We start from the raw sequence: 9,966 nt of genomic DNA on the forward strand, positions 1-9,966 counted from the left end.
TTTTGTTCACAGCAGGAGAAAAAGATTTTGTTTGTCATACATCTTCCTTTTCCTAGCCAAAACTAATCTGCATCCAGACATGGCACAAAGCATTTTCACTCACTCTTCACACTCAAAAGGCACACATGCAAATAAATACGTTGTCAGCACACACTTAGAAAACTACTCTGTACATAGTCAAAAACTTTAAAGTTTTGCACCAAAAGAAAAGGATAAAAAGGCATTTTGAACATTGTGCTGTTTGCAAAAACTATTCCTTTCATCTGTTGTCTGTAGCACAGAGTTAGCCATAGCTGCGGATAAAATGAGGGGAACAGCTACAGTCCTGTAGCACTTGACACACGCAGTAGTAGTGACAGCCTGGCACCAAGGGCCATCCCGTGTTAGACACAGACACACAGAGATGCACGGGCATGTGCACTCAGAGAATAGATTCTGGGTAAACAAGAAGGCTAATTTTTCCTTTTTTTTGTGCCCTGAAAAAGAGAGGAAGAGCTAAAATATCAAACCTGAGGTTCTGTGCATATCAATTGGTAAGAGACATGCTACTGAAACATTAGTTTGGCTTTATGGAAGCAGTCATCAGAAATTCAGTCGCTAACATTTCAGCCGTATGGTAACGTGCATCTCATCCTCAGCAGATGAACAGATGTGCCAACAGCTGAAGGGGCAAAAAGCTGGGTTCCAACACACATTTCATTTTTCACTACCTGGAAAAGACTTAGGAGGAAGTTGGGGCCAATTATGGAAAATGAGTAGGGCAGGAAAGAGATCTTCTTAAGTTCCTGTCTTCCCTTTTAAGTACATCAAGCATGCAGAAATTTCTCACACGTGCTTTGCACCCAGAAGCAATGCTGGCATTAGCCATAAACCACTGCATATAGGTTAAGGCTGCACTGACCCTCAAATAAAAAAGCCTAATCCATTGTAAATATGCAGAAGACACTCAGTTCTGTTACCACCCACTGCTTGCTACTTTCATTCAGTTTTTAAGGAGTCTGCCTCTGAGGTATGGTCTCTAATTACAATTACAGCAAAACACTGATTAGGATGCACATGGCAACATCATAGGAAACAAATATAAAATTGTCTTGACAAAGTAACTGAATGCATTTATTGGGATGGTATTGCTTTTAATTAGCCTTAATTTCCAAAGAATTATTACTTGCTAAAAAAAAGAACATCTTTATGGATCTTTAAGTTTTTGAGTGCAAGATTCTCCCTCTCTCTCCTGCTAATACCTGAGAGAGTAGACCTAGCATAACTCATCAGGGAATTTGCTGTATTTGACTGCAGGAATGCTCATTGTTCCAATATATTTGGGGGTTTTGTTGTTTACTACAAAGATTGTATGGGTTCTCAGTGAATGAATATGGAAATCAAGTCCCAGTCTGGATTAACCTTCAGACTACCACAAATACATTGTGCTTCTTGGAAGTAATCTGTGTGTTTGTACACACGTGCACATAAACACACACAGAGGCTATATACATCTGCAATTTTATACCTCATTCTGATCAGATTTGTAGTTTGCTTCATGAAATACAGTAATGCAAACCAGGCCACTCATTTCTCTCTGTAACATGAATGTGACCCTATTAGCGTCAACCTTGAGAAGTCCAGGACACAGTGCAAATCCAGGTAAATGGGCTTGGTTAGGGATGTTATATCCACTTTATTCTGGGCTGAGCCTCCATTCTTTCTCCTCCCTTCACTCCCTTAGTTTCCTGGTCCCCATGGCTAATGCTCATAGTCTGCATATGCCCCTACCGTTTGCTTCCATCCTCACAGAAGAAACACCCTATGCTGTTGCTGTCAGGACGTCTGGTGTGGTACAGTAGGAGGAGGTTCTAGATACTAGAAGTCGTAAGGCCAACTCTGGGACAGCAACTCAGGAGTCCTTTCCAAAACGGCTGACATCTGTCCAGATCCTTAATTCTACTGAGAGAAAAAGGGGTTTAAACTAAATGAATCACCAAGGGGGTTTCTTTGGAGGAGTCTCATCAAGCACAGGCATAGGCCCCATCCTGCTTATTGTGGTGGCAGGAAAATAAGCAAGCAAGCACATCGTTCAAACTAAGATACAGTTTTGTGCATGCCCCACACCTTTTTGCACATTTTAGACCCGTTCAGCAGTGCAGTTTTATCTTCACTTTGAGCTGATGGCAGCCCCTGCTGCATGAAAGCCCCAAAATGGCTTCAGCAGCTGGAACACCTGTATCAAGACAAAGCAGGGAAAGAGATCTGCATGACCTACTAGAAACAGCTTGTGCTCCAGTGCCCAGACATGAAGATTCACATCATCTAAGAAAAAAAGATTCCCAAAAAAATGCATAAAACCAGCCCCAAATCTCAGCTGCAGGAGCAAGACAGCCTGCCCTTGATTATGGAGATCAGCACAGAAGTCTGTTTAACTTCCAGCCATCCATGCTGAAAATTCCTCAGTATTTGCTTCCTGTCACATTCTTTGCAGAGCAGAGCTCGTATTCAAGAAGTCAAGGACTGTGGTACCCATAGTGCGTTCACAGACTCTGCAGTGTGAACCAGTTTTAGATTCCACCACTTGCCTCCTCAACTGTAACTCCAGAGTGGCTCAGGGCTGAGAGGTTCCCATCCCTGTTCCCTGGGTGTCTCAGCACCACCAGAGATGTTACCTTTGGTACCCCTTGCTGAGGATTCTTCTGTGCATTTTAACCTTTATCTCAGGAGGCAAACACAACATTTTACAGAGGACAGAGACACTCTCTCCCCTCTGTGCTCTTGTTCTGCCTCATGAGAACACAGGGATGATGGGTCCCAGTCTCCTGCTTATCAGCAGTCCTGGAAGTGGACACGGCTCCATGCAGTGCCCGTGGTCAACCGCCAAGTAAAACAGACAAGAATGGGCATGCCTGGGTGAATGCAGCTTTTTCTTCCATCTGGAGCTACAAGCCTTGACGATAAGTGTGTGACTGGGTGTTTTCATCCATAAAGAGATCTTCAAGACGTTGTTACAGGGAGTAGCTGACACATCCCATCTATCTATCTATGTCACTATGGTATCTAGGCACTGTATAATTTCACATTATAGCTGATTATGGAAAACATTTCCCTAGAAGACTGTTGGCCCTTTAGTAACACTAATGCCCTCTTTTGTGACATGCCCCGGGACTGTTACAAGAGCGGGGCTTGTCTGCACTAAGAAATTTACCATTAAAATTATACAGCCATTTCATACTGCATAACTCCCACTCGGGATGCTTTTCCAAAAGAGGCACTTTTCTGATCTTATTTGTGTTACTCAACTGGGGAAAGGCATTATTCTTTGGAATAATAATAGAGATCATGCTGTTACACCTACAGTACTTTAACTACGCTGATAACTGTTGTAACTTTTTTTCAAGCCAACAGACCTTTCTCAGTCTCTGTCATTCTCCATTCATCCAGTACTGTGCCACAGGAGAAATTCTGGAAATCCAAAGAAACCTGCAATGACAGTCTGTAATCTGAGCTTCTGTGAGACCAGGCGTTTTGGGATTGGATTTGTCTCCTCCTGGAATAGACAGGAAAAATCTTCCCCAGCTGATTTCTGCTAATACCTTGATCTGTGGCCCATCAATGAGCAACTTATTACAAAACCTACATCTTTGTATTTCAAGGTGTTTTGCTTTGGTTGGATGTACTGTTCATGAAAAGATCTAGGTGCCAGAATCAGGCTTTCAACATGCATATTTGCAATGACAAATTCAAAATTCCCTTTCCATTGATGTTCTTGGAGGCATCTTCAGACTTGCTGCTGCAGTCGCTACCACTAAATGCCACTAAATCAGTAAATCCATTTATTGAAATAGTCATACAGAGCTGCAGCAATGACACACAAACTCAATCCAATTCAAAGCTCTTCTAAGCAGAAGGAAATAAAGATTCAGCTCTGTTCTCTGTGAAACTTGAGTAAAAAAGGGTGGAAGCTTATGGATGTATATGGTAAAGAAAAGGCCATTCAGGGGACAATACAAATGAACCCTAGCAATAACTCAACAGGGACAAGAAGGTGAATGGTGTCCCACTCCTTTAGCAAAGCCCTGAAAATACCTCTGGGATTGTCCAAGGCCCCTTGATTCAAGATATGTCTTTGCATCAGCTCTCTGAAATGCTCAGCAGTAACATCTGGAACCCCCATCCAATTATCAGATGAAATGCAGGAGGATCAAAGAGAGAGTTTCCCAGCTCTCCTGAGAACAAGCTGGAGCGTGGGATAATCAGCAGCTTCTGACTGCTGCTAACCACCTCTCACTCATTAGCATTTTCCCCCGGCCTCCCCACCTGCATGTGCAGTCCCCTCTGCCTCCAGAGTACCAAGGGCCCCTCCATGCGTGTTTCTTTAAACCTGCCTGTAACAGTCGCTGCCCTGACACATCCTACAAGTTTATAGCGGTCTCTTTTCTCCTCTCGCCATTAACTGGAGGCAACGCCTTTTGGGACATACTTGCACTGCTTGGGAGTGGGGATGAGGGCAACAGATGGGAGGGTTGGGGGGGGTCAGGAGCTCCAGGGATCCTGGTGCATCTCCAGACGGGTGACACCAGGCGAAGAAGGTCCCCCGTGGAGAGTCAGCCAATTCACGACAATCACACCAATATGGCTACGTGCCGTGCTCACTTTATTAAACAAACAGGTCGTATTTATAACTTAAACCGGCCGCCCACCCGACTTTACACACAGGTGATTGGATAAAAGACTCTGGCCATGCGGGCACCCGTGTCACATGCTGCAGGCACCTGATCAGAGTGTGCCAATGACTGTGTCGATTCTGCGGTTCCCAGGACTTGCTCTGCACCTGGCTTCTTGTTCGTGCATAGCTTGTTTTATTTCTCACACTGCTTGTTCCAAGGACAATTTAAAGTTGCTCTGCAGCTTCAACTAACAGGCCTTGGTTGTCCAACCTGGACAACGGTAACATATGTCCTCGGTCCTTTAAAAATCCCTCTACACCCCTCCAGCTTTCCTGTCAGTCCCTTCAGGTATTGGGAGCTGCTCTAAGGTCTCCCTGGAGCCATTTCTTCTCCAGGCTGAACAACCCCAACTCCCTCAGCCTGTCTGCACAGCAGAGGGGCTCCAGCCCTCTGAGCATCTCCACGGTCTCCTCTGGACTTGCTCCAACAGCTTCATGTCTTTCTTATGTTGAGGGCCTCAGAGAAGACACAGCACTGCACGGGGAGGGTCTCACGAGAGCAGAGCAGAGCAGAGCAGAGGGGGAGAATCCCCTCCCTCGCCCTGCTGGGGATGTAGCCCACGGCATGGTTGGCTTTCTGTGCTGCAAGCACACGTTGCTGGGCCAAGTTGAGCTTCTCATCCACCAACACCCCACAGTCCTTCTCCTCAGGGCTGCTCTCCATCCATTCTCTGCCCAGCCTGTGCCTGCGCTTGGTATTGCCCCAGCCCACATGCAGAACCTGGCACTTGGTGCCTCTTTCCTACTTTCCGTTAGATCTAGAGATGTGGGTGACTTCCCTTCTACGGAACGTGCAGCAAGAGCACTATGTCAAATCAAGGTTCTCTCTCTTTGAGTTTCAAAATTTTTTCACAGATTGGTACTTGCATAACGGCTGCTTAGAAAAGAAATCTTTGCCCAGAGGAGCGTGCTGTGTGGCCCAGCTCCCAACGAGGTGTTCAGGCCTGGACATAACTTTTAATACCAAAGTGCAAACCACTTCTGTTTTGATGGAGTTCTGAGAGTTCCGACACCGTTTAGGTAACAGCATGAAATGTTGGCATGTGGCTGAACTCTGTTGATTCAATAGCTGGTAAATATTCCCTGGCCAGCCTTCCAAAAGTAATCTGCCCAGGGGGATGCAGGAGGCTTGGCAGCAAGTAAAGCAGGGCTCTGCAGGGTAGGGGGGTGGTTTCTCATTGAACGTGTCCTCAGGGAGACTGACATGTTTGAAGCAAATGGGAGGCTGGTGGAACAGGTGCACACAGCCAGTGTGCATGTTGTAAATAGATGCTATGATTGCTAGCCTTAGGCTCTGTGTTAGCAATTACTATATCCAAATATAAAAACATTGGAAAATATCAGAGCTGCACAACACAGGACAGCCCTGGGAAGCACAAAAGCCAGGAAACAAAACCAGTGCATTTACAGGTACCTTAACTCCGCATCTTCGTGTTACATGGTTTGCTGTTAGATGCTGGCAAAACAGAGTGTATTACCTCTGGAAGAACTAAATTCTGCAGCAGAGTAATAGTGAGTGCTGCTTATCGTATGGAGCCTTTCCCTCTTTGTAGACAAGTCAGCTAAGAAGTTAATTGTATTTGTGATTGTTTTGCTAAAAATGGTCTGGCGCTGGAGGCTGTCCCAGTGTGCCTCCCCAGCCGAGGGCAAAGCCGTGTCTTTTTGCTACTCTAACGTTGTTCCTTGCTTGATAATACTGCTGTAATGGTACCCAGTCATTTACAAGCCGAGCTGCAACCCTTTGCAGCCTGGGGTCAGATGAGAAGATGCTGACAAGTGATGTTACAAGGTGGGACAAGTGCTTGCCCCTGTGTCTCTCTCACTTTCGTGCACTCTTCAGCCTTTGCCCTCAAGACTGAAGCCTTTTGGCCAGGAGGCTCCGTGAGGGCCATGGCTGCTTCTGGAGTGCCTTGTGCAGATTATGTAACAGATAATAAAAACGATTATTGGTAATGAATTATTTAAGATTTTGTTACTCCCCTGTTTTCCTTTTTCCCGACGCAAAGTTTCCCTTACTTTCTGCTATGAGGTCCCTCTTTTTTTAACTTATTACTGTGAGATTTTGCCTTATTCCGTCCTGCCCCCCGCTTTCCATTGCGAGGCCTCCGGGCTTTTAATGGGATTTGGCAGTAACCTTGGTTTGCTCAATCTGCCCTCAAGATCGCTAGCGACCACCCCTTGGTCAGCAAACCCCCTTCCCAAGGTACCTTTTCCTCCTGGGGACTACGCTGCTCACCTGACGTCTCCATGCATCTTACCAGCCTCGGTGGCCACAAGCCAGCGATGCGCCACTGCTCCAGCGGTGTGCTCAGAGGCTCTACCTGGGAGGTGTCCTTTAAACACCCCTAAAAAACCCAAATCCAGCCACACCCCGGTGACAACAACAAAGCCACAAGCTCTACCTCCTGCACCAAGGGCTTCAGAGTCGAGAGGGAGCACCCACGTCCTCGTGAGCACCTGCTGGCAGGGGGCACTGGGTTTCCTCTCTCACCTGAGGCTACCACCCGGCACGGCGCACCATCTAGGCTTCCCCCCCCCACCCTCACAGCCAGCTGGGGAGCTTCACAGGTGAGCGAGAACCACTCCCACCAGGGCAGCGTGCCCCCTGGGCTTTGCCGGGGATGTGCAAGAAGAGTTCGTTGCATGTGACAAACTGACAGGGGGCAGGAGGCAATGAAGAGGTCCGCCAGGCAGCTCGCTATCCAAATGCAGACGTTCGTCTCCCCCCCCCCGAGCTCTCCCCATGGCCAGCCCCACGGATCCCACACAATTCAGCCACCCGCCCCATCTCCCTGAGGGGAGCAGGTTTGCAGGCGCTTGCCTGACCTGCAGCTGCTCCATCTGCTTCTCCAAGGCTGCCACTTTCATCTTCCAGCTCTTCCTCAGCTGCTCCTCTTGCTGCAGCACCTCTGACTTCTCAGAGAGCTCGTTCATCAGCTTGCCGCACCACTCCTGTAACCTGGCCACCTCAACGTTTTGCCTGCACCAACAGAAGCAGCGTTATTGCAGCCCGCAGGCCAGTCAAGCATCCCTGGCGTTACCCAGGGGGAACACATCCTCCTGTGGGCCTGATAACAGGGCTTGAAACATCTCAACGGTTGTGTTGGCCTGCTTCTCGGACACGCCTGGTCCTTCAGGGATGGGGTGGAAGGAGCTGACACATCAATTTCAGAAGCTCCGTTTCCATCACAGGAGACATTCCTTTCTCATGAAATAGAAGACGCATGGATCTGTGTTCCCAGACACAGGAGAAAGCACTCTAAGCAGCTGGAGTCTGCTCCGTAATTAATTGACCACTGTTAATCACCAGGCAGTAGGGGTGGTGGTGGGTGGTGGGCTCTCAGCTTGCCATTCCCTCAGCCAGAATTCAGCAGGACCCCTTTTTCTTGCCTGACCAGAGACAGGTCATGCACATACCGCACAGCCCAAGTGTGATTTGCACGTCCCTTCTCCATCATGACCCCCAAAGCTGCAGTGCTGGGGGGACAGGACACGTGTCTACCCAGTCCTGCCTGCGTGGAGTCTCTGGTGTGTCTAATATAGAGGCTGAGCACACGCAGACTTCTCTGGGAACAAAATGGAGGCGGGTCTGGCCTTCATCCCCCTTCCTGGCCTTGGTTCTTCACACACCCCAGAGGTACCAAGTACTCTGGGGGCCTTTTCCCCCCACCAGCTCCTCAAATCCCACTGATGTCAGCGCCGGGATCAGCAGCTTTATTGTGAGGAGGCAGGCACCAAGCTGTGACGTGGTCTCTGCCATTTCCCAATAAACCAACTTGAAATAAAAAAAAAAAAAAAAGAAAAATTATTTAAAAAGAAGAAAACCTGGGGAAAAAAGGGTGGGTTTGTGTGGAGTTTCAAAAGGAAAGCCACAAGAAGGGGAGAGAGAAGGCAGTGCCCAAGGACCACCACCACACAGCACCCGCAGGGACAGAATTTCAGGGGTGCGCTGAGGCTTAAGAGAGCAGGAGCAGCCTGCGCTGGGCTGGCGAGGCTGTGCTGCTGTGCCCTGTCCCCACGCTCACGCTGCTGTGCCCTGTCCCCACGCTCAGCCTGACCCCATGGCAGGGGACCTCGGGGTGCAGCCAGTGTGAGGACACTCGTGGCTGGAAGGGAAGGCTTCTCTCCTTTGCGTATCTTGGAGAAAAAACAGAGGGGATGGCTGTTTGCAGCACAGCAAGCAAGGCGGGGAATAAAGGATCTGCTCCCGGCCACAGCAGGGTCCTTCTTCAGTGACCCCAAACACCTGGCTGGCTTGCAAACTTAATAAAAAATTAGTAAATAATAACCGGGAAAATGAAGCAAGGATTAGCTCTTTTCACTACATCATTGTAAATGCATCAACACCCAGAAATACACAAAAAGATACGTGCCAAGAGCCACCCATCAAAGAGAGGCTTCCTTCCATGCTGGGTCTCACTTTCACACTTCTTGCACTCCAACAAACAAAAAAACCCCAAAACAAACCAAAAAAAGTAAAAACAAAGAAAAAAAATAATTTCACCAGTTGATGTACAAACAGAGTCTTCCCTTTTCACAGATTTGTGGGTTCTGCCTGCCCCGATGTGGTCGGTGCGGTGCCCTTGGGAACAAACGGTAGTTGTACAAAACAGTATGAAGATTTTCTTACAAACATATGCCTGCAGTGTTTACTGGTTGGGTTTTTGTGTTTGGGTTTTTTTTTAAGTTTCAAAACTAGGTTTTAGGTCACAAATGGCTTGCAACTTTTTTCTACAGTAAATCAGGCATATATTTTTAGTTTTAGTTTTAGGAATGTGTAAGGCATTTTGGCAAGCTGACAGTAAGGTCTAGGTCACAGACTCATCAAGCTGAAGTCCCTTCCTTCAAACTGTCCTCTTCCCCCTGGAGAAGGAAAAGAGAGGTGGGTTACTCAACTGGGTCTCGACCTTATTCTCGTGGCAGCTCAAGCATCAAAGCGTTTCACAGATGGGCCAGGTCCTGCCTTTTGAGAAGGGAGAACCATGACCACCATCACCTGTGCTCCCAGAGCTTCCCAAAAGCCACCCAGATGGTTTCTGGCAGCAAGTGCCACCTTGTCTCCGGTTTTCAACCGCTGCCTGACAGGCGCTTCCCCCTGCCCTCCACCAGCACCAAGGGGAGGGATGGCTGTGGCTACCACCAGTACCGTTTCCTGAAGCTGTTCTTTACACTTCTTCATTCTCCCTTTGGCCAGTTGGTCCTGGGTAACCTTCAGTCGCTCCTGTAGTTCGCTTGCTGCCTGGCCCCAGTTCTTT

Source organism: Falco punctatus, assembly GCF_963210335.1.
Source record: "Falco punctatus genome assembly, contig: scaffold_25, whole genome shotgun sequence".
In the NCBI taxonomy this organism is placed as follows: domain Eukaryota; kingdom Metazoa; phylum Chordata; class Aves; order Falconiformes; family Falconidae; genus Falco; species Falco punctatus.